This window comes from Budorcas taxicolor, chromosome 20 (genome assembly GCF_023091745.1).
Source record: "Budorcas taxicolor isolate Tak-1 chromosome 20, Takin1.1, whole genome shotgun sequence".
Lineage (NCBI taxonomy): Eukaryota > Metazoa > Chordata > Mammalia > Artiodactyla > Bovidae > Budorcas > Budorcas taxicolor.
Window position 1 is genome coordinate 69,279,668 of NC_068929.1, and position 24,511 is coordinate 69,304,178.

The following is a 24,511-nucleotide window of genomic DNA, read 5'->3' on the forward strand; positions in this document are numbered from 1 at the left end:
GATAAGTGGGCAGAACACCTGAGGAGAACCTTGTAAAGTGGCGTGATTATCAGGGAGTTAGAAAGTTTAATCGAAGAGGGGTATGGGGGGACTTCCCTGGCCGTGCAGTGGTTAACACTTTCTCTAGCAGGGGTTGCAGGTTCGATCCCACATGCCTTGTGGTCAAAAAAAACAAAACATAAAATGGAAGCAGTATTGCAACAGATTCAATAAAGTCTTTTAAAATGGTCCACATCAAAAAAAAAATCTTCAAAAAAAATTAGAAGAGTTTAGGAAGGAGGCTAGATTTCTAAAAATTAGAGCAGCATGATTCCAACAATAGGAAGAAAGCAGGGCAGGGAGGGGTGGGGGAAGGGGGAGGGAGACACAGGTGAGAGCAGGGGAACCTCTTTGCACCCAGATGGATCCAGGGAGCTGCAGAGAGGATCTGGGTGTGTGACAGGAGAGACAGGGCCCCAGATGGCTCACGTTTTTCAGCACAAGAAGCCTTCTTAGAGCAGAGCGAGCACCGCACAGGCTGGCTTGTCCCTGTGTTTGTCTTTTGTGTGCAGTGGCTTCTGTGAGAAAACCCAGGCTGAGTTCTCCAGGCCCCAAGCCCCGCTCTGCCTCAGGGCTGGTCTCCGCACCTCTGGGGCTGGATCTCCTCAACATCCCCACCCAGACACTGACCTCCTCCTGGGCCTCTGAGGACCCACCAAGGAAGCACTTGAGGGGTTGGAGCCACTTCGTAAGGGTCTCTTTTGTGGCCCAGGAGTGTCAGTTCCTGCCTCTCCTGGTGAATCCAGTCACACCTGGGACTTCCCTGGTGGCCCAGTGGTTAAGACTTCACCTTCCAGTGCAGGTGGCACAGGGTGGATAACTGGTGAGGCAGCTAAGATCTCACATTCCTTGCAGCTAAAAACTCAAAATGTGAAAAAACAGAAACAATATTGTGACAAATTCAATACAGACTTTCAAAGTGGTTCACATCAAAAAAAAATTCTAGTGATACAAATCATACCCTAATCCAGCATGCATGCTCAGTTGCCTCAGTCGTATCCAAGTCTCTGTGACCCCATGGACTATAGCCCACCAGGCTCCTCTGTCCGTGGGATTCTCCAAGCAAGAATACTGGAGTGGGTAGCTGTTCCCTTCTACAGGGATCTTCCCGACCCAGGGATCGAACCCATGTCCCTTCAGTCTCCTGCACTGGCAGGCGGGTTCTTTACCACTAGCACCACCTGGGAAGCCACGAATCCAGTATTTTAACCATCAAATCAGACTATTCCATCCAATCCTGTCTAGAGTCCCAGTTGAGGTGGACAAATTAGGTGTTTTTATTTTTTTAATTTAAATTTATTTTAATTGGAGGCTAATTATTTCACAATATTGTATTGGTATTGCCATACATCAACATGAATCCGCCACAGGTGTACACGTGTTCCCCATCCTGAACCCCCCTCCCACCTCCCTCCCTGTACCATCCCTCTGGGTCATCCCAGTGCATCAGCCCCAAGCATCCTGTGTCCTGCATCAAACCTGGACTGGCAATTTGTTTCTTCTATGATATTATACATGTTTCAATGCCATTCTCCCAAATCATCCCACCCTCTCCCTCTCCCACAGAGTCCAAAAGACTGTTCTATACATCTGTGTCTCTTTTGCCATCTCGCATACAGGGTTATCATTACCATCTTTCTAAATTCCATATATATGCATTAGTGTACTGTATTGGTGTTTTTCTTTCTGGCTTACTTATCTCTGTAGAATAGGCTCCAGTTTCATCCATGTCATTAGAACTGAGGTAGACAAACTAGGTGTTTTTAAAAATGACATTTTGTGGTCCATCCAAGGAACATACTGCAAGTACTCATACTAGGCATCAGGTCAGCAGAGAGAAAGAAGCAGAACCTGTTTGACTTTACCTATGTTTTCCCAAAACGCTGTGACCAGCAGGTGGCTTGAAAGTGAAAGTGAAAGTCGCTCAGTCGTGTCCAACTCTTTGCAACCCTGTGTACTATACAGTCCATGGGATTCTCCAGGCCAGAACACTGGAGTGGGTAGCCTTTCCCTTCTCCAGGGGGTCTTCCCGACCCAGGGATTGAACCCAGGTCTCCTGCATTGCAGGTGGATTCTTTACCAGCTGAGCCAGCAGGGAATCCCAATGGGTGACTTGGAAAGACCAAAAGGGAGCTTTCTAAGCTCCTTTACTTTTTCCTCAAAACTGGTAACGAATTCTTTTTTTTCAAATTATGATGTAAATACGACTCAAAATAAGCTCACGGGCAGGAACCGAAACTGGATGGGGGGCAGTCCATGCCTGCCAGTTTCCGAGTAGAATCCCATGGAAGCGCAGTATGCTCGCCTTTCTCCTGCTGAACGACATCGGCTGGTCTCCCAGACAGGCTACCGCGGTAAAGCTGTGGCGATGCTCGACTGATCGATCCGACAGCCACACGTAGACCACATCTCATCCAGCCTGATCTTCATCCGATCCATCTCATCAGCCAAGGAGACCTTCTCCAAAGCCACCAAGCCCACCCCTATCTTCCGCACAACCTAGTGCTGGGGGATGGGGGAGGGTGGGGGTTGGGGGAATGGGGGTGGGGGATGGGGGGTGGGGGTTGGGGGGTGACCCCTCTGGTCCCAGCCAGCTCTCCACGCCTCTTCCACACACGCACACGAGAGAGGACGTCTGTAGGGCGGTTCCCGGCTCCATCCCCCAACAGCCTGCCCAAGGGTAGAGTCCTCTCCCGGGTGCCTAGCAGACTGTGGCATCACCACCAGGATGGGAGGCGGGGGTGTGGGGGACAGGCAATGGTCATGACTGTGTGGCAGAACAGACAGCCGCCTTCCTCCGCTACCCAGACCCCACGGGCTACACGTGGGTACCTGGCAAGGCTCCAACACGAAAACAAAAGAACAGTAGTACATTTACATGCATGCACACACCACACACACAGGCTGACTTCGATGATCATGGAGATCAGAAGCGGCACAGCCATCCGGTGTGCCAGGCAAGAATAAGAAGCTGCAGGAGAGGAAACAGCCAGCGCAGGCCCACCTGGTGATCCCTCCGCAGAAGTGGGTCAGCCCCAGGCAGGCGAGAGCACGGCGTGGCCTCCAGCCTGAAAACAGCAGCGCCTCCATTGGAGCGGCCCCAGGCGGCCTCTCAGCCCTGCCGTTAAGGTCAGTGCTCCAGGCAGCAGGGGCCGAGGCCAGCCAGGCAGGTCTGCTGCGGTCTTGGGCCCAGCCAGACGCCCGCACCACTGGCCCATCTGCAGCTTGGATCTTTGCTGCTCAGTCACTCAGTCCCTGTCCGACTCTGCAACCCCATGGCTTCCCTGTCCTTCACCATCTTCCAGAGTTTGCTCAGACTCATGTCCATCGAGTCAGTGATGCCATCCAACCATCTCATCCTCTGTCAGCTTGGTTCGACTTTTTCCTTTTTCCACGGGACAAAATTAAGCCTTAAAAAAATCAAGTCCCTTGTGCTGGAGCCTGTATAAACACCTCAAGCTTTGAAAGGGTGATGAACTTAGTCCTTCCCAGTTCCAGTGGAGCAGAGAGCAGACACACACACTCATGCACACACACTCATACATGTGCACACCACTCATACATATATAGACCCATGCATGAACACACATTCTGACTCACCTCTACATGTGCAACAGACATGCTTACACATATACATGCGAGTGTTCACCTACATGCACCCTAGAGAAACAGCCAGACAATATCCAAGAGGTTGAGAAGATCTCCAAGAGCAGGAACCAGGCTGTAGATGAATCAAAGTGTCAAATGGATTAACTGCATTCTAGCATCACTGTGCTCAAGAGCAGAGTTTCCCACAAAGCTGAGATCCTGTGCATATTCTTTGCTGGCCTTGTCCATCAAGAATGTCTCTGGCATATTCTTGTACCCAAGTCCCGAGAAACTGCTCTCCATAGACTTCATTAGAGCCGCTCCATATTCCAGACAGAATACAGAAGGAGACGTGCCCTGCATCAATATCACGCCCTGACTCAGCCCCAGGGCTTCTAATTCCCTGAGCCTCTCCATCCAAAATTGCAAATTCCCTCTTGGGAGAATCTCACTGACACTGCTGTCTGGCCCTAATAAATCAGCAGTGGCTGTGGGCCAGGATCACACATCACAGACCCAGGGTGGATATTGTGGCTGGAAGGTGGCATGTGGGATGATGGACACAGAGCTTGCCCTACTCTAGGTTAAAGTAGCCTGAATCAAATTCTGATTTCCTCCTGGGCTGTGGATCACAAGCTACACTCAGGAGCTACACTCAGGTCCCTGCTACCCAGGCTCTTACAACATGGCAGCTGTTTTCCTCAAAGCAAGAGAAAGAAGAGCCAGAGAGAGCAAGATGGAAGTCATCCTCCTGGGAAGCCAGTCTTCCTGCGTGTGGTCATCCAGGGGGAAAGAGGACTGAGTTGTGAGCAGCTACATGGCTAGCCCTCAGCCTGAAGGGGCAGAAACAGTCCACTCACTCTGCAAAATTACTAAGTGGAATGTGAATCTAGTGATAAGTACTGCTATTATGAAGACTGTGTGTGGTACAGACAAGGATATATTTATTATTCATCAACACTAAGTTATATTATTGAATTTAAACACCATTAATAAGATGCAGGAGCCATTTCCCAGCCTCTAAGATTCCTTACCATGCGTCTTAAATGTTATTCATACATATCCTGAATTTAACATATGGAGAATAAAAGTTGACCTTAACTCTTATGAAACAGAAAAAGTGCAGACACGCTTTTCTACAATTCAAAACCAGAGAGAAATCAGCAGTTGTTATGGAAATAACGCTTGGTTCTGCAAAGGTGAAAGACTGTACAATAAGTGTTCTTGAAAAGTATACTTTCCCAAACTGATGCTTTATTTGTCTATAAACCTGAATCCATCGATACTCAACATTGGCTGTTTTAAGTCAAGTATAATCCACTATAGTTTAATCAAATTATTATGGAAGCAAAAGATTAGAATGTTAAGAATCACAATATGAATGGATTAAAGCTATTTCAACCTAATTATTCAAGAACTAATCAAACTTCTCTACATTATTTTCTCTATCATTCAGCCTCTCTTCAGCCTGCTTCAATTATTTGCCAAAATCACTGTCAAGAGTGAAGCTAGGAATCAGAATTCAATTCAGGCTACTTTAACATAGAGTAGTCCTATTTATGGTGCTTCAGATGAAATGGTAAAGATAGTGATTTAAACTGTGTTTATAAACTTATAAATTACAAATCTTTATTACTCCTAAACCCTGGCTTACACAATGTTTTTCTAGTTTCACTGGAAAAGGAAAATTTTTTTATGAAAAGCAAATGACCTCATATCTTGCTGAATCCCATATAAAAATAAGAGGTCTTCAACCCAGGAGACATAAAAAACAGATTAACACACTACTAAAAGCAAAAAATAATCATTCCAAGCAGTAAAAAAAAAAAAAAAAAAACCAAAGTTATAAAACAAATGGAGAGCTAAAGAAATATTTGCGACTAACTTCATACATAAGAGTTTATTTTCTTAACACATAGTAAGTTCCAATAAATCTTTAAGAGGCCAACAGTGCAACAGGACAAAGTGAGCACAGTGTGTAATAAGAGAGTTTACAGAATGAGAAATGTAAACGGCTCTAAAGCATGAAAAAACTCTCCAACCTGTACTTCCCAAAACGTGGAGTCATCCCGAATCTTTCTCTCCCATGCTCCCATACCTGATATGTGAATGCTTCTTATTAGGGCGTCCCTGGTGGCTCAGACAATAAAGAATCTGTCAGAAGGGGAGACAGAGAATGAGATGGCATCATCGACTCAACGGACATGAGCTTGTGCAAACTCTGACCTCAAGTAGGGTTAGGGTTAGCTATCCAAGCAAACTCTTGAAAGACAGGGAAGCCCGGTGTGCTGCAGTCCACGGGGTCATAAAGAGCTGGACATGACTTACCGACTGAACAACAACAATGCATCCTATTGGCTCTGTCTTCTGAGAAGATCCAGAATCTTACCCACTCCTCACCACCATCACCTTTGTTTGGAGTCTTGTGATTCCTCACTGGGCTCTCTGCTTTCATCCTTGTTCTCTATGCCATTATGCACAGGGCAGGCAGAGTAACTCCTTTGAAATGTAACCCTACATCGGTTTCCCATCTCAGATCAAAGCCTGCAGTCCAGTGGCCCCAGAGCCCAGGCCTCTGGTCCTCTGCAACCTCTCTACCCTCCTTTCCTACCGCACTGGCCCCCTCTCTGCCCACTCCAGCAACACTGGCCTCCTTCTTCTCCAAGCTTGATGTGGAAGAGCTCCCCAAAGATGGCAGCGTCAGTGTTGCCTGTGATGATTAATTTTGTCTGTCAACTTGGCCAAGCCATGGTACACAGAAGTGAAGTGAATTCACTCAGTCGTGTCCATAGCCCACCAGGCTCCTCCGTCCATGGGATTCTCCAGGCAAGAGTACTGGAGTGGGTTGCCATTTCCTTCTCCATGGCATCTTCCCAACCCAGGGATCGAACCCAGTTCTCCCGCATTGTAGGCAGACGCTTTTACTGTCTGAGCCACCAGGGAATGCCCATGGTGAGAGTGCGGGGGCTCACCCAATCAACTGAATACCTTAAAATAAAGATGGTACACAGATATTTGCTCAAACACCAGATTAGATCTTGTTGTGAATGTATTTTTTAGATGACATTAACCTTCAAGTCAGTGGACTTAATGTAAAGCAGATTACCTTCCACAGTGGGGAGTGAAAGTGAAAGTTGCTCAGTTGTGTCCAAGTTTTTGTGACCCCATGGGTTGTAGCCCACCAGGCTCCTCTGTCCATATGATTTCGCAGGCAAGAACACTGGAGTGGGCTGACATTTCCTTCTCTGGGAGATCTTTCCAACCCACGGATTGAATCCACATCTACATTGCAGGCAGATTCTTAATCATCTGAGTGGGGTGGGTTGGGGGGTAGGCTGGGGGGCTCATCTAATCAGTTGAATACCTTAAAATAAAAATTGGGATCCCCAGAGGAAGACAGAATTGATGCTTTCAGACTTGAGCTGGAACACCAACTCTTTCCTGGGTCTTCAGGCTACAAGCCTACCCTGCAAGATTTTGGACTTAGCCCCCACAATTGTATGAGCCACTCCTTTAAAATAACATATCTCTTTCCCCTCCTCTTACTCTATATATCTATAAAGGCATGTATAGAGAGATAGATAAAAGATATAGGTAGGTAGATAGATCCAGATAAATAGAAAGACAGACAGATAGGGAGATAGATGATGATAGACAGATAGATACTATTGCTTCTGTTTCTCTCAAGAATCATTACTAACTCATTGCCCAGTAATGTGGCTTCATGTCTACCCTGAAGAGGTTGCGTTCATGCCCCTCCCCTGGGACTGTGTCTGTTTTGATCAACAGACTGAATTCTGAGTTTAGGTCATAAAAAGCCCTTCAGCTTCCACTTTGTGCTCTTGGAACATTCGTTCTCAGAATGCCCTCTTTCAGAAACTGCTCACGAAGCCAGAAGAAGCCCTGCTGTCCAGGAGGAATGAAATGGAGACTTTGCGTGACAGTCCCAGCTGACCGCGACCTTCAAACCATCCCAGCCCAGGGCCAACATGTGAACAAAGAGGCCTCCTTGTGATCTCAGCTTCTGATCTCAGATTAGACCTAGCTCTCCTCCCAGGTGAGGCCCAAGCTCCAAGGAGCAAGGGGGGCACCCCCACTGTGGCCGTCCAAGTTCCCGACCCACAGAATCCCTAGCATAACCAAGTGGTTATGCAGCAATTGATTAGCAGTGTGGGTGTCAAGCATGGCTCCAAACTTTTACGCCTGCATGCCATCTCCCTGGAACTCCCTCCTGGAAGCCCACATGGCTCTCTTCCTCATGCCCATCAGGGCTTTGCACTGATGCCCACCACTATCCCCATTTAACACCACAACCCTGCACCCTGCACTGTTTAGCTCCTTCCTTGGTTTCTTTGACTTCGTAGAACTTATGACCACCTGACATTTTCCTCTGTCTGTCTGCTCTGACTAAAATGTCCACTCCCTGAGAATCAGGTGGCATTTGGGGTTCATTCTGTTCCAGACTGCATAACTAGTGAATAGCAAGATATCTGCACAGTAAGCACTCAGTAAGCACTCAGTTAATATTAACAGAATGAACAAACAAATGAACAAACCTCACTTCAAGAGGCCCACACATGGGAGGGAGGTTCAAGAGGGAGGGGATATATGTACACCTGTGGCTGATTCATGTTGAGGTTTGACAGAAAACAACATAATTCTGTAAAGCGATTATCCTTCAATTAAAAAAATAATAAATTTTTTAAAATAAGATACAAGCATATAATATACAGCACAAGGAGTATAACCAACATTTTATAATAACTTTAAATGGAATTTAATCTATAAAAATATTACATCACTATGTTGTACACCTGAAGTCATATAATACCATAAATCAACTAATTTTAATTTTAAAAAATAAAGAAAATTTAATACAAAAAAAAAAAAAAGAGGGCCACAAATTAAAACTTGACAGACATACAATTTTGTACATGCTTGATTCACAAAACCCTAACCGTTTGGTAGTACACTCTGCTGGTGAGCTCATGGGGAAGCAGGCACTGTTGTACTTTGTTGGTGAAGAACAAACTGGTGTAATCTTTTCCAAGGATGTTTTGGCAAGACTTGAAGTACACATCAACTTTAACTCAGCAGCCTGTTTTTAGAATATATCCTACAGAAATACTCACACTCATGTGAGATGGTATATCCACATGGATTTTTACGGCAACACTTGTTTGTATGAACAGATGGTTCAAAAACCAAATGTTCTTCAGTGTGCAGCTATTAAATAAATGTTGGTACATTTCTGCTAACAGACTTTGGTAGATATAAAAGAGAATGTGGCAGCTCCATACTTATATAGAACTTAGGTAGAAGAAGCTCCTAGATATATTGTGAGATATATATTAAAGCAACTTCAGAACAGTATTTGTAGTAAATAGCCAATTTAGTTATAATAGGCTGAATATTTCCCAAAGGATAGAAAAGAATTGGAAAACAGGCATGTCATACGGCTTGCATTTACTGTCAGCTGAAAACAATGAATGTATTTTTAAAACAAAGATAAAAAGCTAGAGAATCAGAAAGCTTGAGAATACACACACACACACACACATACATATATGTATATGTATATATACACATAAAAGAGAGAGAGAGAGATCTGAAACCGTTTGCTGTACACCTAAAACTAGCACAAAATTGCAAATGGTTGAACTCCAGTATTTTTAAAAAGCTTGAAATATTTCCTCTCCTATCTTTTCTGCAAAGAGCATCTCTTGCTTCCCCTCTGCTTGTCTCAGGGGCAGACGGGTGACACGTCTTGTGGACAAATGAGAGGAAGGGAGAACTTTGGCCATTGCTTCAGAGAAAAGAATCTGACGTACTGTTCAAAAATGCTCACAGCCATCCCAACCAGCGCCAAGGACTTAGTCAAACAGGAAATAAGCCATAAATGCTCCAGTAAAACTTGTAGCAACAGATGTAGCTGATAAGAATGAAGGAAATTTTCTCAATATAAAGAAATTACAGGATAAACTGTTATTTATCTTCGCACATCATGGTGATTTGTGGGTCATCACGCTTTCAGGTGGGTACTTTAAATACATATAAATGGTCAGGAAGAAGGCTGAACCAGAATATATATTCATGGATATCCTCTTTGGGGCTTTTCTTTACCAACACTGTTATGCTGAATAAAGAAGATTCATTTCGAGAACATCACATGTTTTTAACCAAGTGGCATGACTGTATCAAAGAGCAAAGATTGTTACTGTTCAGTCGCTCAGTCCTGTCTGACCCTTTGCAACCCCACGGGCTGCAGCTCGCCAGGCTTCCCTGTCCATCACCATCTCCCAGAGCTTGCTCAAACTCATGTCCATTGACTCCATGATGCCAACCAACCATCTCATCTTCTATTGTCCCCTTCTCCTCCTGCCTTCAATCTTTCCCAGCATCAGGATCTTTTCTAATGAAAAGCTCTTCACATCAGGTGGCCAAAGGATTGGAGCTTCAGCTTCAGCATCAGTCCTTCCAATGAATATTCAGGATTGTCCTTTAGGATTGACTGGTTGGATTTCCTTGCAGTCCAAGGAACTCTGAAGAGTCTTCTCCAGCAGCACAGTTCAAAAGCATCAATCCTTCAGCGCTCAGCCTTCTTTATGGTCCAACTCTCACATCCATACATGACTACTGGAAAAACCATGGCTTTTACTAGACATACCTTTGTCAGCAAAGTAATGTCTCTGCTTTTTAATAAGCTGTCTAAGTTGGTCATAGCTTTTCTTCCAAGGAGCAAAAGATATATTAGCTTTAAAAAAGATACATGATATGTTACTTAGTAACAAACTATTATATGTCTTTCTCTTCCTCAGAAACCTTTCCAGGGTTAAGACAGTTAATGAGGATCATTCATGCAACTGGCTTTAATCAACATCTAAACTGCATTTTTAGTCAAAATGAAAATAAAAAAAATCTTTGCTGAAAAATTTGCAAAAGTATCATCTTCAGAGATGGAGTCCCATTCCATTCGGCATTCTCTGAGCATACATCACCTAACAGACGCTGTACCATGGACATGCCCTGTCTTTAAGCAGGTCTTAGGAGCAAACTCCTGGGCGGGTAATCCCAGTGCAAGCTCTATGGATGCAGGACAAAGAAGGAAAAGAACCCAGGAGGCAAGGCTTTGTGAAAGTGGCAGTATCTGACCTGTGCCTTGAGGGATGAATGATGAGAAAATAAATACTCTTCCAGCAAGGGGGCAAGTCTGACGAGGCAGCATGGCTGACATGCCCAACTTCTAACCCCCAAGAATAGAGAATTGAAAATCATATTCTGACTGTGGAGGGTTTTAGGACACAGCAAGGCCAGGCTGAAAGATTCCTGGACTGGGGGAGTTGCAGGCCCAGGCCTAGGTGATGAGAGTGAGGGAAAGGGGAGAGAGGCCAGCAGAGGGTAAAGCCCACCAGGACGGGGCAGGATGGGGCCAGGCCTGCCGCTCTGCAGAGGGAGCAGCCACCTGGGGCCTCCATGGACAGGCTGGGCAGAGCGAGGGCCAGAAGGAGAGGAGGTTTCCCTGGGCCCCTCCCCTCCCCTGTCTCTCTTGGTTAGGCACATCCCTGGGAACACGGGCCCCTGTGTTCCACGATGTGCCCCTGGTCCCCTCCAGCCAGCTGTGGTGACACCAGGATGTTTCCAGGGTGCAGGGTCACTCCAGAGTTAGGACGTGAGGGGTGGAGCTGAGGCAAGGATAGGGCCCACAAAAGAGCCGAAATCTGTGGTGGCAGCCATGGGGTTAGAGGCAGCCTGGGCACTCTAGGAGCACAGACCTGGGCAGGACATAGGGCGCCAGCAGGAGTGAAGTGGTGCAGAGACCAATACAGGGCAACATGATGCTCGTGCGTCCCGCTCGCCTGTACAATTTTTGTATCTTTGAGGCTCCACGGGTAACTTGATAATTAACTTGTCTGACCAGTAGACTTCTAACATAAACAAATTTAACCACTGGATTTTAAAAAGCCAGAATTGTCTCAAATCTAGTGGTGGTGGACACGTGCAGCAATTTTTATTTGTTTAGCAAGCATCATAGAGCTTTAGGAGCTCCCCAGGTGGCACTAGTGGCCAGGAACCCACCTGCCAGTGCAGGAATCATCAGAGACGTGGGTTCAGTCCCTGGGTCAGGAAGATCCCCTGGAGGAGGGCATGGCAACCCACTCCAGCATTCTTACCTGGAGAATCCCATGGACAGAGAAGCGTGGTGGGCTACAATCCATGGGGTCACAAAGAGTCGGACTCGACTGAAGTGACTTAGCACACACAAAGCATTAACTATGGGCCTGACTCCTCCCTATGAGCACTACAAATGTTAACCCCTTTAATCCACATAACAAAGTTTTGGGGTAGAAATTATTGTTGTTCCCATTTTACAGAGGAGAAAACTGAGGTACAGAGAGGTTGAATGCCAGGGCTGCAAGGCTCCATGCATCCTGACTGCAAGGCTCATTGTCTCATTCTTCAGTTACTGTGAGCTCTCTGCTTCTGGGGTGTTTTTATCTTATGAGCTTTCCACGGGAGTGAGATTAAAACACACACTGCATGGTGAGTCTCTCGCCCCACCTGAGACAAAGGCCATCTGCTTCAATGTCTATCCTTTTTCTTTCACCAGGTGCCTAATCAGGAGCAGAGAGCTTGTTTACCCTCAGACCTTTAAGAGCTCAGGATTAATTAGCCAAACAGCAAGCTTCCTGTCATCATCTGTAAATTCAGCTTCCCAGCCCGTCTTCAGGCTGAACCTGAACAAACATCACAAACATGCCTTGAAGGGATCCAGAGAGGTCCTGTGTCAGGAGTATCACAGGAGAGACAGCGGACCCCCTTGTCACTGTCGGCTCTGCCACTTACCAACCTGTACCCTGGGCAAGGCATGTGACCTGCCCTTGGCTAAGCTCCTCAGTTCCCTCATCTGCAAAAGGGAGCCGAAGCACAGCTGCCTCTTCGGATCCCTGAGCACCAAGCAGGTGAGAGCATACAAAATGCTCAGAGCACTGTTCAGTATGTAGCTGGCCCTTAGAGAAGAATTTGATGCCGTCACAGCATCAGTATAGGAGCCCCGCTCTAGGTCAGTAGGTCTGGACAGGCTCTGGCGGTCAGCTGTGTGCTGTCATCCCAGCCCCGACACCTGAGGTCACCTGTGACTCCTCCTCCTGCCCACCTCACCTTTCCTCTTTGTACAGATGCGATGGATCGAGTCCCGCAGCCGCAGCTCACCCCCAACAAGAACCTGGGTTCTGCTATTCCAGATCTCAACGGCCAGTGCAGGCTGGAGGACAGGCAGAGGAGGAAGTCCAAAGAGGGGAGGGTACCTGTCTCTCCACCGACATATTCAGGGACCACTATCTCTGTGACCAGCATGCCAACTGGAGGCTCCCCGTTTCTTTCTTGGGGTCCCAATGCCCAGTAAAGTGATGGATTCATCTTTCCTAAGTGGTTCTGTCTCTACAGGTGACCACCCCTCCTGAGGTTCTCTGAGTCTTGACCAGGTAGGGGAGGGGGTCTTATCAGCTTCTTAACACAAACGGAACACAAGCCTGAAAAGACCAAATGCTGGGTCTGGCACAGCCTGGCACACTCTCCTGCTGCTGCTGCTGTCCTGCTCGCAGTCGCTGCTCACCTCGGATGCCTTATCCTATCATCAGCAGCAATTTCTACCAGGTGGCATATCAACAAACTAATAAGAACACATCACATAAGTGGAAAGAGATGGCATCCCCTTCAGGGGATTCAGTCTGACATCATGTGATTGGGCCATGCACAGACTCGGCTCAGAAAAGAAGGGAAGCACAAATTAAATAGTTGCTGTTAAAAATGGAATTGATGAGAAAAGATGAAGGGTTTAATGGCTTATTTTCCTCTGGGCTAAGCAAAACATCCCAGATTTTAAGGCATTTGTGGATCTTCTGGAAATTGCTTTTTCCCCAAACATTAGCAAGAGTAAGGGGCATTCATTTCCTTGTTGTTGCAAGGGAACTTCAGGCAAAAGACTTGGGAGCATAGACAAAAAAATGGAGAGAGGGGCTTTGGGGGAGTCTGCAAGACTTAGAAAAAGGGGCGGTCCCCTGGGCTGAGGAGAGGAACAGAAAAGAGGACATCCCTGGGCTCTTACTCACTGAGACCTCGAAGAACATTAGTGTGAAGGAATAAAGTGAAGAAAGTGCTCTTCTTGAAAGTTGCCTGAACCTTTTCCTGTCATTTTAAAGAAGCTGCAAAATTTATCTTTGGAAGAAATACTGGGCCATTCATGGGGTGCAGTGGGGAGGTTACTGTGTGTGTTTGTGGGTCAGGAAAACTTCTGCTTTTGTAATTGCTATGGGCTGAGTGAGTGTGTCCCCTGCATTCAAGTGTTGAAGCCTAATCCCCAGTGTGACCATAATTGGAGGTGGGACTTTTGGGAAGTGATTGGATCATGAGGGTGGAGCCCCCATGAATGGGATTAGTGCCCTTATAAGAACAGACACAACAGAGGTGAGCTCTCTCTCTCTCACCCTCTGCCATTTGAAAGCACAAGAGAAGAAGGCCATCTGCAACTGGGGATGAGGTGCTCCGCCCAAGAGGACGTGGGGGGCAGCGCTGCAGAAGAAAAGGCTCCTCTCCTTTGGGGCAACTCTGAATTCCAGGCAAGCCTGCACTAGGAAAAGCCCATCAGGCCCCTCCTGCAGGGTCTCAGAGTCTAAATTAACATGGAGACAAACCAGACAGAGCCCCTCTGTTACTCACTTTCTCCTTTTTTATTATAAACTTTTTATTTTCTGTCAGGGTGTAGTTGATAAACAATATTGTGATAGTTTTAGGTGAGCAGTGAAGGGACTCAAGCCATAGATATACATGTATCCATTCTCTTCCAAACTCTGCTCCCGCCCAGGCTGCCCCATAACACTGAACAGAGTTTCCTGTGCTGCCCAGTAGGTCCCTGTCGGCTATCCATTTTAAATAGAGCTGGTGTACATCTTCATCCCGAACTGTTTCACTATCCATTCCGCTGGTGACTATAAGCGCGTTCTCTGTCTCTCTCTCTGTTTTGTAAGAAAGTTCATTCGTATCCTTTCTTTTCGATTCCACATATAGGGGATGGCATGCCATATCTCTGCTTCTCTGTCTGGCATGCTCCCCTCAGTACGACACTCTAGCTCCATCCATGCTGCTGCAAACGGCACTATTGCAAGCTTCTCAATGGCTGAGGAATATTTCATTGTGTTATTTTCTTGACTCTAAAATATACTTAACATCCAAACCAGGCCCCAGCTGCTAAGAATATGCCAGTATGAGAAAAGTTTGCTCCTAAAATCCTCCATGTGCCAAGGGAGTCCCTCAGTATACAACAGATGGTCCCACCTCACTGGCTCTGCTGTGCCCGCTGACTTCCTGGGTCATAGACGTCAGCACAGCTTCTAGGGGACCTCTGCCTCCTCCTCAGTGTGTCTTCACCAGAGGCAGGGAGAGAGAATAAGGAGGAGACAAGGAGAGTGTCAGAGTCTGGGAGCTCACATTTGACACTTTGCAGGGTCACCTGAAGACCAGACCATCAAGGATGATCCAAAAAGCATTCATTCAACCCATGTACAGCCTGCAGAGAGAACTATTTTGGGCCCCAAACGCACATTATGACACTCAATGGAAATGAAGACAAGTCTCTTTCTGAAGTGAACTGATTTATTCCAAGATATATAACTATAGGTCTCATGGACTATTTTTAACAAGCTATGAGATTTTTAAGCAAATATTAAGAGATATGTTTCATAGCTCTTGATTTTAATTTCTAAAGTACATGCGATTATAAAAACGGAAATATCCTTGTATTCTTGTTCCGCACCAGGAAATTCCAAATAAGTGGGCTTTTTTATTAAAATATAAAAACACTAAATCTTGGGCTCCAGTCCCTAAAATTCTGAATCAGTGTTCTAGGTAGAACCCAAGAATTTGCATTTCTAATACATTCACAGCAGGTAGAGACCACACTTTAAGAACCACTAATTTAAGCTTTTTTGCCTGGCTTAAAGCTGGGCATGGGAGTTTCACGTGGCTCACAATTTGGGGAACTGCTGAAAAATCACTTGGTTATGATCCTTGATTCTGCATTTTCAATAATTGATTTGAGGTAAGAGAATAACTCGTTACCTCCGAACTTACATATTTTTTAATCTAAAATAGCTCAAGGTAGTTTAGCCATGCGCATGTGTCAGTAACTAAAAAGAAAAAAAAGATCAGTTTCCTGGTCTTCAAACAGACGGGAATAACAGATCACCTTGCCTGACTCCTGAATCTGTATGCAGGCCAAGAAGCAACAGTTAGAACTGGACATGGAACAATAGACTGGTTCCAAATCGGGAAAGGAATACGTCAAGGCTGTATATTGTCACCTGCTTATTTAACTTATATGCAGAGTGCATCGTGAGAAATGCCAGGCTGGATGAAGCACAAGCTGGAATCAAGATTGCCAGGAGAAATATCAATAACCTCAGATACGCAGATGATACACCCTTATGGCAGAAAGTGAAGAACTAAAGAGCCTCTTGTGAAAGTGAAAGAGGAGAGTGAAAAAGCTTTCTTAAAACTCAACATTCAGAAAATTAAGATCATGGCATCTGGTCCCATCACTTCATGGCAAATATATGGGGAAACAATGGAAACAGTGACAGACTTTATTTTGGGGGGCTCCAAAATCACTGCAGATGGTGACTGAAGCCTTGAAATTAAAAGAAATTTGCTCCTTGGAAGAAAAGTTATGACCAACCTAGACAGCATATTAAAAAGCTGAGACATTACTTTGCTGACAAAGGTCTGTCTAGTCAAAGCTATGGTTTTTCCAGTAGTCATGTATGGATGTGAGAGCTGGACCATAAAGCTGAGCACCTAAGAATTGATGTTTTTGAACTGTGGTGCTGGAGAAGACTCTTGAGAGTCCCTTGGACTGCAAGAAGATTAAACCGATCCATCCTGAAGGAAATCAGTCCTAAATATTCATTGGAAGGACTGATGCTGAAGCTGAAATTCCAATACTTTGGCCACCTGATGCAAAGAACTGACTTACTGGAAAAGACTCTGATGCTGGGAAAGATTGAAGGCAGGAGGAGAAGGGGAAGACAGGATGAGATGGTTGGATGGCATCACTGACTCGATGGACATGAGTTTGAGCAAGCTCCAGGAGTTGGTGATGGACAGGGAGGCCTGGCATGCTGCAGTCTGTGGGGTCACAATGAGTCGGACACAACTGAGCAACTGAACTGAACTGAAGTGTGCCAACAATATATCTGTTAGTATTCCTTATCATGGTCTGAAAGCTAGTGAGTGGTATTACTATACACCAGAGCTCTGCTGTTTATGCAGTCCCTATGTTTTAATATCACATAAAATTATTATTAGCATTAAGGCTGAGTACATGTGTACAAGGAGGAAAGGAATAAGTCTTATTTCTTGGTATGTAGGGGAAAAAAAAGATAACCTCGCCTCACATTTTCATCATCAGGAAAAATTCAAGTCTTTTTTACTCATCATTTGAGTTTCCTGAAACTGTCATTTCCTTTAAAGCACTAAGGAAAAAAAGAGAAGAAGTCTGGTGTGTTACGACCTCTGTGGCTCTGTACTTTCCTTCCCAGAATGAATCTTCTCTGCAGGCTTTTTCTGTTCCCAGTGGTAAGAATTCACTAGGACTGCTGTAACAAAGTATCACAAGCAGCGTTTGATAACAGAACTGTATTTGCTCCAGAAGTCAGTGTGCGCTCAGCTGCTAAGTCGTGTCTGACTCTTTGCCACCCTATGGACTGCAGCCTGCCAGACTCCTCTGTCCATGGGATTTCCCAGGCAAGAATAGTGGAGCGGGTTGCCATTGCCTTCCCCAGGGGATCTTCCCAACCCCGGGATCGAACCCATATCTCCTGCATCTCCTGCAGACAGGTACTTTACTGCTGAGCCACCTGGGAAGCTCAGAGACCAGAAGTCTGAGACCCAGGTGTCAGCAGGCTGGACCCTTCTGAGATGTGAGGGAGTTTCTGATCCATGCCCCTCACCTACCACCCAACAGCATGTTGTGTCTTCATCCGCTCAGGCTGCCATATTAAAACAACCACAGACAGACACCTTAAACTACACACATGTATTTTCCCACAGATCTGGAGGCTAGAAGCCCACGATCAAGGTGTGGGCACCTTTAGCTTCTAAAGGGAGCTCTCTTCTGGCTTCCAGACCACTGCCTTCTCTCTGTGTCTTCACGGGGCACAGAGCGAGAACTGCAGTGTGTCTCCCTATTCTCACCAGGACAGCAGTCTTACCAGATCAGAGAGACCTCATTTAACCCTTATTACCTCCTTTCAAGGGGCTTCCCCGGTAGCTCAGCTGGTAAAGAATCCACCTGCAATTAGGAGACCTGAGTTCAATCCCTGGGTTTGGAAGATCCCCTGGAGAAGGGAAAGGCTACCCACTCCAGTATTCTGGCCTGCAGAATTGCATGAACCGTATAGTCCATGGGGTTGCAAAGAGTCCAACACGACTGAGTGACTTTCATTTTCACCTCCTGTAGGCCTCTATCTCCAAATACAGTAAGTTCCCTACATGCAGAGCTTCCCTGGTGGTTCAGATGGTAAAGAATTTGCCTGCAATGCAGAAGCCCTGGGTTCACTTGGAGAAGGAAATGGCAACCCACTCCAGTATTCTGGCCTGGAGAATTCCATGGACAGAGGAATCTGACGGGCTACAGTCCATGGAGTCACAAAGAGCTGGACACGACTGAGTGACCGACACTTTCACTTTCCCTACATACAAACAAGTTCAATTCCGAGAGCACATCAGAAGTCCAACAAGATTAGCCTAGGTACCCAGCTGACGCAATCAGCTACATAGTACCATACTGAGATAGGTTTATAATATTCTTCACCCAAATAATCCATAAACGGCAAACATAAAAATAAAGAAAGCATCTTTAATCTTACAGTACAGTACGTTGAGAAGTACAGCAGTACCGTACAACAGCTGGCACACAGGGGCTGGCGTCAGGTGAACAGGCAAGAAGAGTGAGGGACTGGGGAGGGAGGGCAGCTGGGAGATGGTAGAGTCATCAGCAATGCGAGACGCAGGGCCGGCTGCAGCGTCACGCACGCCTGATGTCGATGGACCGTACATCCGCACCTTTGAAAGTTCACAACTTGAAGGCTTGGGTGCAGGGGCTTACCGTGGAGTCACACTGAGGGGGTAGGACCTCATACATGGATATGAAGGAGACACAGCTCAATCGAAACAGCCTTCTTTGCCTTGTGTGAGCACACCCCACCTGCCTGCAGCTCACATTCATTCTCCTCCGTGTCTGTGTCCACTTTCTCTCCTTTTACAAGGACTCCAGCCACGTGGGGTGAAAACCCGGCCTAACGACCTCAATGTCATGTGACCACCCACCAAGGCCCTATTTCCAAATGAAATCACATCCTGAGGTCCTGGGGATTAGGGCTGGATTTGGGGGAAAACAATACAACCCACGACACCGTGAGCTTGGGGCTGGCCCACACGGTGAGTCCCTTTCCCACTCTCAGACCCTTAGCCCTCCGGCTGCCCACCTGCTTAAAATTCCACCTTGCGCCGGTGACTCGTACTCAGAAACCTTGGGCAGCTCTTAGAACATTCAGAATGAGCCGAGACCCTCAGCTGTGGCATTAGGGGTCCCTCTGGGGCCCCTCCAGGAGGACAGGAGTCCTCAGAGATGCCCCTCTCACCACCCTGGGCGCCTCCACCAGACACTTGTGTGTGGAGCTCAGCCTGGCCCAGAGCTCCATCCCCAGCCTCCTCAGGAGGCTCATTGCCGGGGGCATGTGAGTGGTCGCTTTGGGAAAATGGAGAGCAGACTGGCCTGGGATGGGGGAAGGGTGGGTGTTCAGGATCCAGCCCCACCACCTGCCGGCCGTGGGCTGGCATCTCTCAGCCTCAGGGTCCCGCCTGCCCCCCATTCCTGCTCTCACCCCCAAGCATGGACGCACGCTTAGGACTGTGCTGTGCCCCGTGAATGGCGCCCGCCTCCCAAAGCGCCGTGCACCTCCCGCCCACCACCGCTGGCACCTCGGAGACCCTCTCCCGGCTGCCTGACCCCTCACCCACCAGCAGGGTCTGCGATCCAGGAGGCCTTTCGGGGTGACCCAGCCAACCAGCCAGTCCCCATCATCACCCCTTAACACCACACTGCTCTGCTTTCCTTCTCAGCATCTGGGATTGCATTATTTACTTTTTTTTTCTTTTTCTTTTTTTAAAAAATCTGTTTATTTTTAATTGGCGGATAGTTGCTTTACAATATGTTGGTTTCTGCCATACATCCACATGAATCAGCCATAGGTATACATATGTCCCCCTGTCTTAAGCCTCCCTCCCAACCCCATCCCATCTGTCTAGGTTGTCACAGAGCACCAGGTTTGAGTTCCCTGCATCATAAAGCAAATTCCCACTGGCTAGCTATTTTACAAGTGGGAAAGTACAGGATCATCTTATTCACTCTTTACATGTTTGTGGTCGGTCTCCCCAGTGAAGCTTCAGAGTTCCCGAGATTTGGCGGCTTATATGTGGCCCCCACGGCAGCACGCCGGCACCCAGAAAGTTCAGGGCTGAAGAAGCAGAGGAATGCACCAGGGGCACCCTGGCTCCGTGACCCTCTGGCCTTGACTCTTTGGGGACGCAGCCCCAACTTGACTCCAGGTTCGGTTACCCTGGCCTCCCCCGAAGCCCTGTGACGTTCAGCCTCAGCATGTCCCAGGCAGCTCTCTTCCCTACCTGAGGGCAGGCTGTGAGCTGAGATCTCTGATCTCAGTTGCTCAGCTCATCAGGCCCTGGAAGGAGCAGGGAAGAGCTGGAAATGAGGCTGCCACGTGGCTTCCGTGTTCCCAGGATCTCGTGTAGGGGCTGTCCCAACTCTAGAGAGGAGCGGACGTCTGTGCTCCCTGCAGGGCACCCACATGGAGGACAGGGCTTAGCGGGAATTCCCTGGCAGTCCAGCAGTTACGACTCGGTGCTTTCACTCGCCAGGGCTGAGGTTCAATCCTTGGTCGGGGAACTAAGATCCCACATGGCATATGGCTTGGCCACAAAATTAAGGCGGCAGAGCGTGGGCACTGCAGCGGGGGCTCCTGGGGCCCCTGTGAGGTCCTTTGGTCCATGATGAGACGAGGAGACCCTGACCCTAACCGTGGTCTTCCTCTGCCACGCCCTGCTGCTGCTACTAAGTCGCTTCAGTCGTGTCCGACTCTGTGCGACCCCAGAGACAGCAGCCCACCGGGCTTCCCCGTCCCTGGGATCCTCCAGGCAAGAACACTGGGGTGGGGTGCCATTTCCTTCTCCAATGCATGAAAGTGAAAAGTGAAAGTGAAGTCACTCAGTCGTGTCGGACTCTTAGCGACCCCATGGACTAGAAAAGGCATTTTTCCGGGTTAGTCAGCCTATTCACCACGCTGTTCGAGTCAACACTACCTTTCTCCGCCTGGTGTCCCGCCCAGGCACCCCCAGCCTGCTGACCCCACCACGGGCCTCTTCCCTCCAGGTCTGGCTTAAGACCCACCTTCTACAACAACCTCACACACGCACACACTGCCTCCACCCCTAAGCCCCACAGCGTCCTGGCCGCCTCCCATCCGTGGATTGACGGCCTGCCAGCTGATGGCCCTGTCTCCTCTCCCCCAGGACTGTAAACCCCAGAGACCTCACCAGGCTGCACAACCGACAGGGATGCTAACCACAGAGCGGGCCAGCTTCCTGCCCCGTGCCCAGGTTTCTGGATCATTGCATCTGCTTGCCTGGGAGGTAACAATCACTCCCATCCTCTCAGTCCCTCCTGTCCAGAGTAATTCTCACAGGCCGTGAGTCACAGCTCAGGGAGGCTCCGAGTTCCACAGCCTGATGGGTGCAGCTCCACCATGAATATGGCAAAGGCTTGGCCTCGGGACTGATGAGCAGGCAGAGGGGGAGACTTCCCGCTGCACGCAGGAGAGAAGAATCAGCAGTTCCCGGCCTGCGGATGCAGCCTCCGAGCGTGTGTCCCACCGCCCCTTCTGACCCCACCGTTCCTTCAGGGGCTCTGTAATTCATGTTGTGCCGCAGCTCGCAAACCTTCCCTTGACCTTCACGTACATCAGAGAACCATAAAACTCCCTTCAGAGAAGAAAAGGGAAAAGCGATTGAATCGCTTTTGCAGGAAGGGCTGAAAACCGGAAAGCTCCTGAGTTAAATGTAACGCAGGAGCCACGCAGCCCTTCGTCCCCCTTTCACTTGGGAACCAAATTTTTCCAAAAGAAAAAAAAAAAATGCTTGGTTGATTTGAAGAAGGGCATTTCCTAATTGACTTTGACCAAAAATAGAGGCCACTCTACACTCATGTTTGTTTGACTTCAAGACATTGCAACTAAAGGCAGCCATGATACACCTGGGTGGAAGATTCATGCAACGCAGGAGACCTGGGTTCGATCCCTGGCTTGGGAAGATCCTCTGGAGAAGGAAAAGGCTACCCACTCCAGTGTTCTGGCCTGGAGAATTCCTTGGACTGTATAGACCATGGAGTCTCAAAGAGTCAGACACGACTGAGTGACTTTCAGTCACTCGCTCAAGCATCTCTTGGGGCTTCCCAGATGGTGCCAGTCGTAAAGAATTCTGCCAGTGCAGGAGCCTCAAGAGGCCAAGGTTCAATCCCTGGGTCGGGACGATCCCCTGGAGAAGGGAATAAAGACCCACTCCAGTATTCTTGCCTGGAGAATCCTATGGATAGAGGAGCCTGGCGGGCTATCGTCCATGGGGGTCACAAATAGCTGGACACAGGGAGCACAAGCATCTCTTGTGCAAGTATCTTGGAAGCCATGTAACAGGAGGTGTTTTATTTTTCTGTATGATCCAAAAATGCCCCTTCCTCTCTCCCAAGTTCTATAAAACATACAATCTTCTGTCTTGTACACTGTTTCCCTCACCTCACTACTGTTTGCCTCTGCTTGCCCTTCCTCTCTGCTTCCCTTCTGACCGTCCCTCCAGCCAGGACCAGCCGACTTCTCATTCAAAATGTGTGAAGTGTCTCAGGCCAGGCAGCAGTCCAGACCCAGCCCTGCCTGTGACCCCGCGGCCTGGGACCCGGACTTTCCTCCCCTTTCCTCCCCTTTCCTCCCCTTTCATCCCCTTTCCTGAAGGCGTGCACATCCCATCCCCCCGCCTGGGACATGAACTCCTTGCCTGAGGGCTGTAAAGTGAAAATGGACCAAGAACCAACAGATTCTTCTCCAAACGCTTGTTGTTTCGTTGCTAAGTCATTTCTGACTCTCTGGGACCCCGTGGAGGGTAACCCACCAGGCTCCTCCGTCCACGGGATTTCCCAGGCAAGAGTACTGGAGTGGGTTGCCATTCCCTTTTCCAGGGGATCTTCCCAACCCAGGGATCAAACTCATGTCCCCTCCATTGGCAGGCGGATTCTATACCACTGAGCCACTAAGGACGCCCCTTCTCAAAATGCCCTTATTTCAGAGGAGTTAATTTAGAAGGAAAATGGGTCAAGCTTTAAGAAAGACATAACAGATTACAGCGATCCACCAATTAAAACAGGAAGTTGAGAGACTGTAAAGCGGACGGCCAGGGAAGGACGGTGGCTGACGGTGTGGCGGTCCTTGGAGTGGCGGTCGTCCCCCTGCCGCAAGAACCCTGCACCTTGAGTGTATGGTTCTAACGGAGCAGTGCTGACCACCAGCAGGGGCTCCTGCCTAGAATCCCCCATCCCCAATCTCATCAATGGCAGAGAAATTCCAGAGGCAGGTGTTCTTCCAGAGCTCGAGGAAGAAACCAGCTACATGTGCGACCTTGTGAACATCCCCAGCTGTCTCTACGAATCCAGGTGTGTCAAACTGTACCGCACACATCGTGACCTAAACTGTCCGTGGAGACAATGCTGGACACGCAAGGCCTGAGCCAAAGCCTGGAGACGGAGAGTTTGCGGAAGTCATTTCCTTACCAAAAATGACCTGCTGCCGAGAGTGAGGCTCTAGGGGCTGAGGAAAATCTGCCAGTGGGCGCCAGAGTCTGTCCCTTCCTGCAGTTTTAAGGCCAAAGGACGGTGGCCATGCTTTCGTAAGGAGGACACCAGGCCTCCTTCACTAAGCCTTTGTATTCAGCTGAGTTTTCATCGAGACTTGAAATGAGCTTTCTCATAAAATAAAAGCAATGCAGAATGCAAAAAAAAAAAAGAATTTCAAACCAGCAGCAACAGAGAATAATCTGAGGGTGGGGCCTCTGCGTGGAACCTTTGAGATGGCACAGGTAACAGGTCACAGGTCACAGGTCACAGGCCCCCAGCCCTGCCAGGCTGTGGCTCCTATTTCTAATATCCGTGGTCTCTATCACTAGACTTCTGCTCCTTCACTCAGACTCCCTTCTGCTACCCAAATCCTGGCAAGAGTCCAAAAAGCAGGATCACTCATCAGCAGGGTATGACTCCTTTCTCCCTTCCAACCAGGCCCTTAAGGGCTCAGAATCTATATATTTGCTCCCCAGAGGAGAATGCACTTCTCCCCTGACACCTTCTTAAGGACAAAAAAATTCATATTACTGCGTTGCTTGTTCTCTGTCTTTTTAAACCTACGTTAGCTTTTCAGTGACTCGGCAGGTGGCTCGGTGGGTAAGGAATCCACCTGCAATGCTGGAGATGCTGGCTCAAACCCTGGGTCAGGAAGATGCCCTGGGGAAGGGAATGGCAACCCGCTCCAGTCCTCTGGCTTAGGAAATCCATGGACAGAGGAGCCTGGTGGGCAACAGTCCGAGGGGCTGCAACTGACGTGACTGAGCACCCGAGTCACTTTTCGACATCTGATTACATCGTAACTCAGTAGAAACAGACCGGTCACTGAAGGGGAAGTGAGAAGTAGGTCCTGTGAGTCTGGATACTTTGTGGAAACCTGCG

The 24,511-nt window shown here is 48.0% G+C and overlaps 1 pseudogene; it reads left to right on the forward strand.

The window, feature by feature from the left end:
• The first annotated feature begins 18,679 nt into the window (after positions 1-18,679).
• Positions 18,680-23,656, forward strand: LOC128066036 (ADP-sugar pyrophosphatase-like; annotated as a pseudogene).
• Positions 23,657-24,511: the final 855 nt, after the last annotated feature.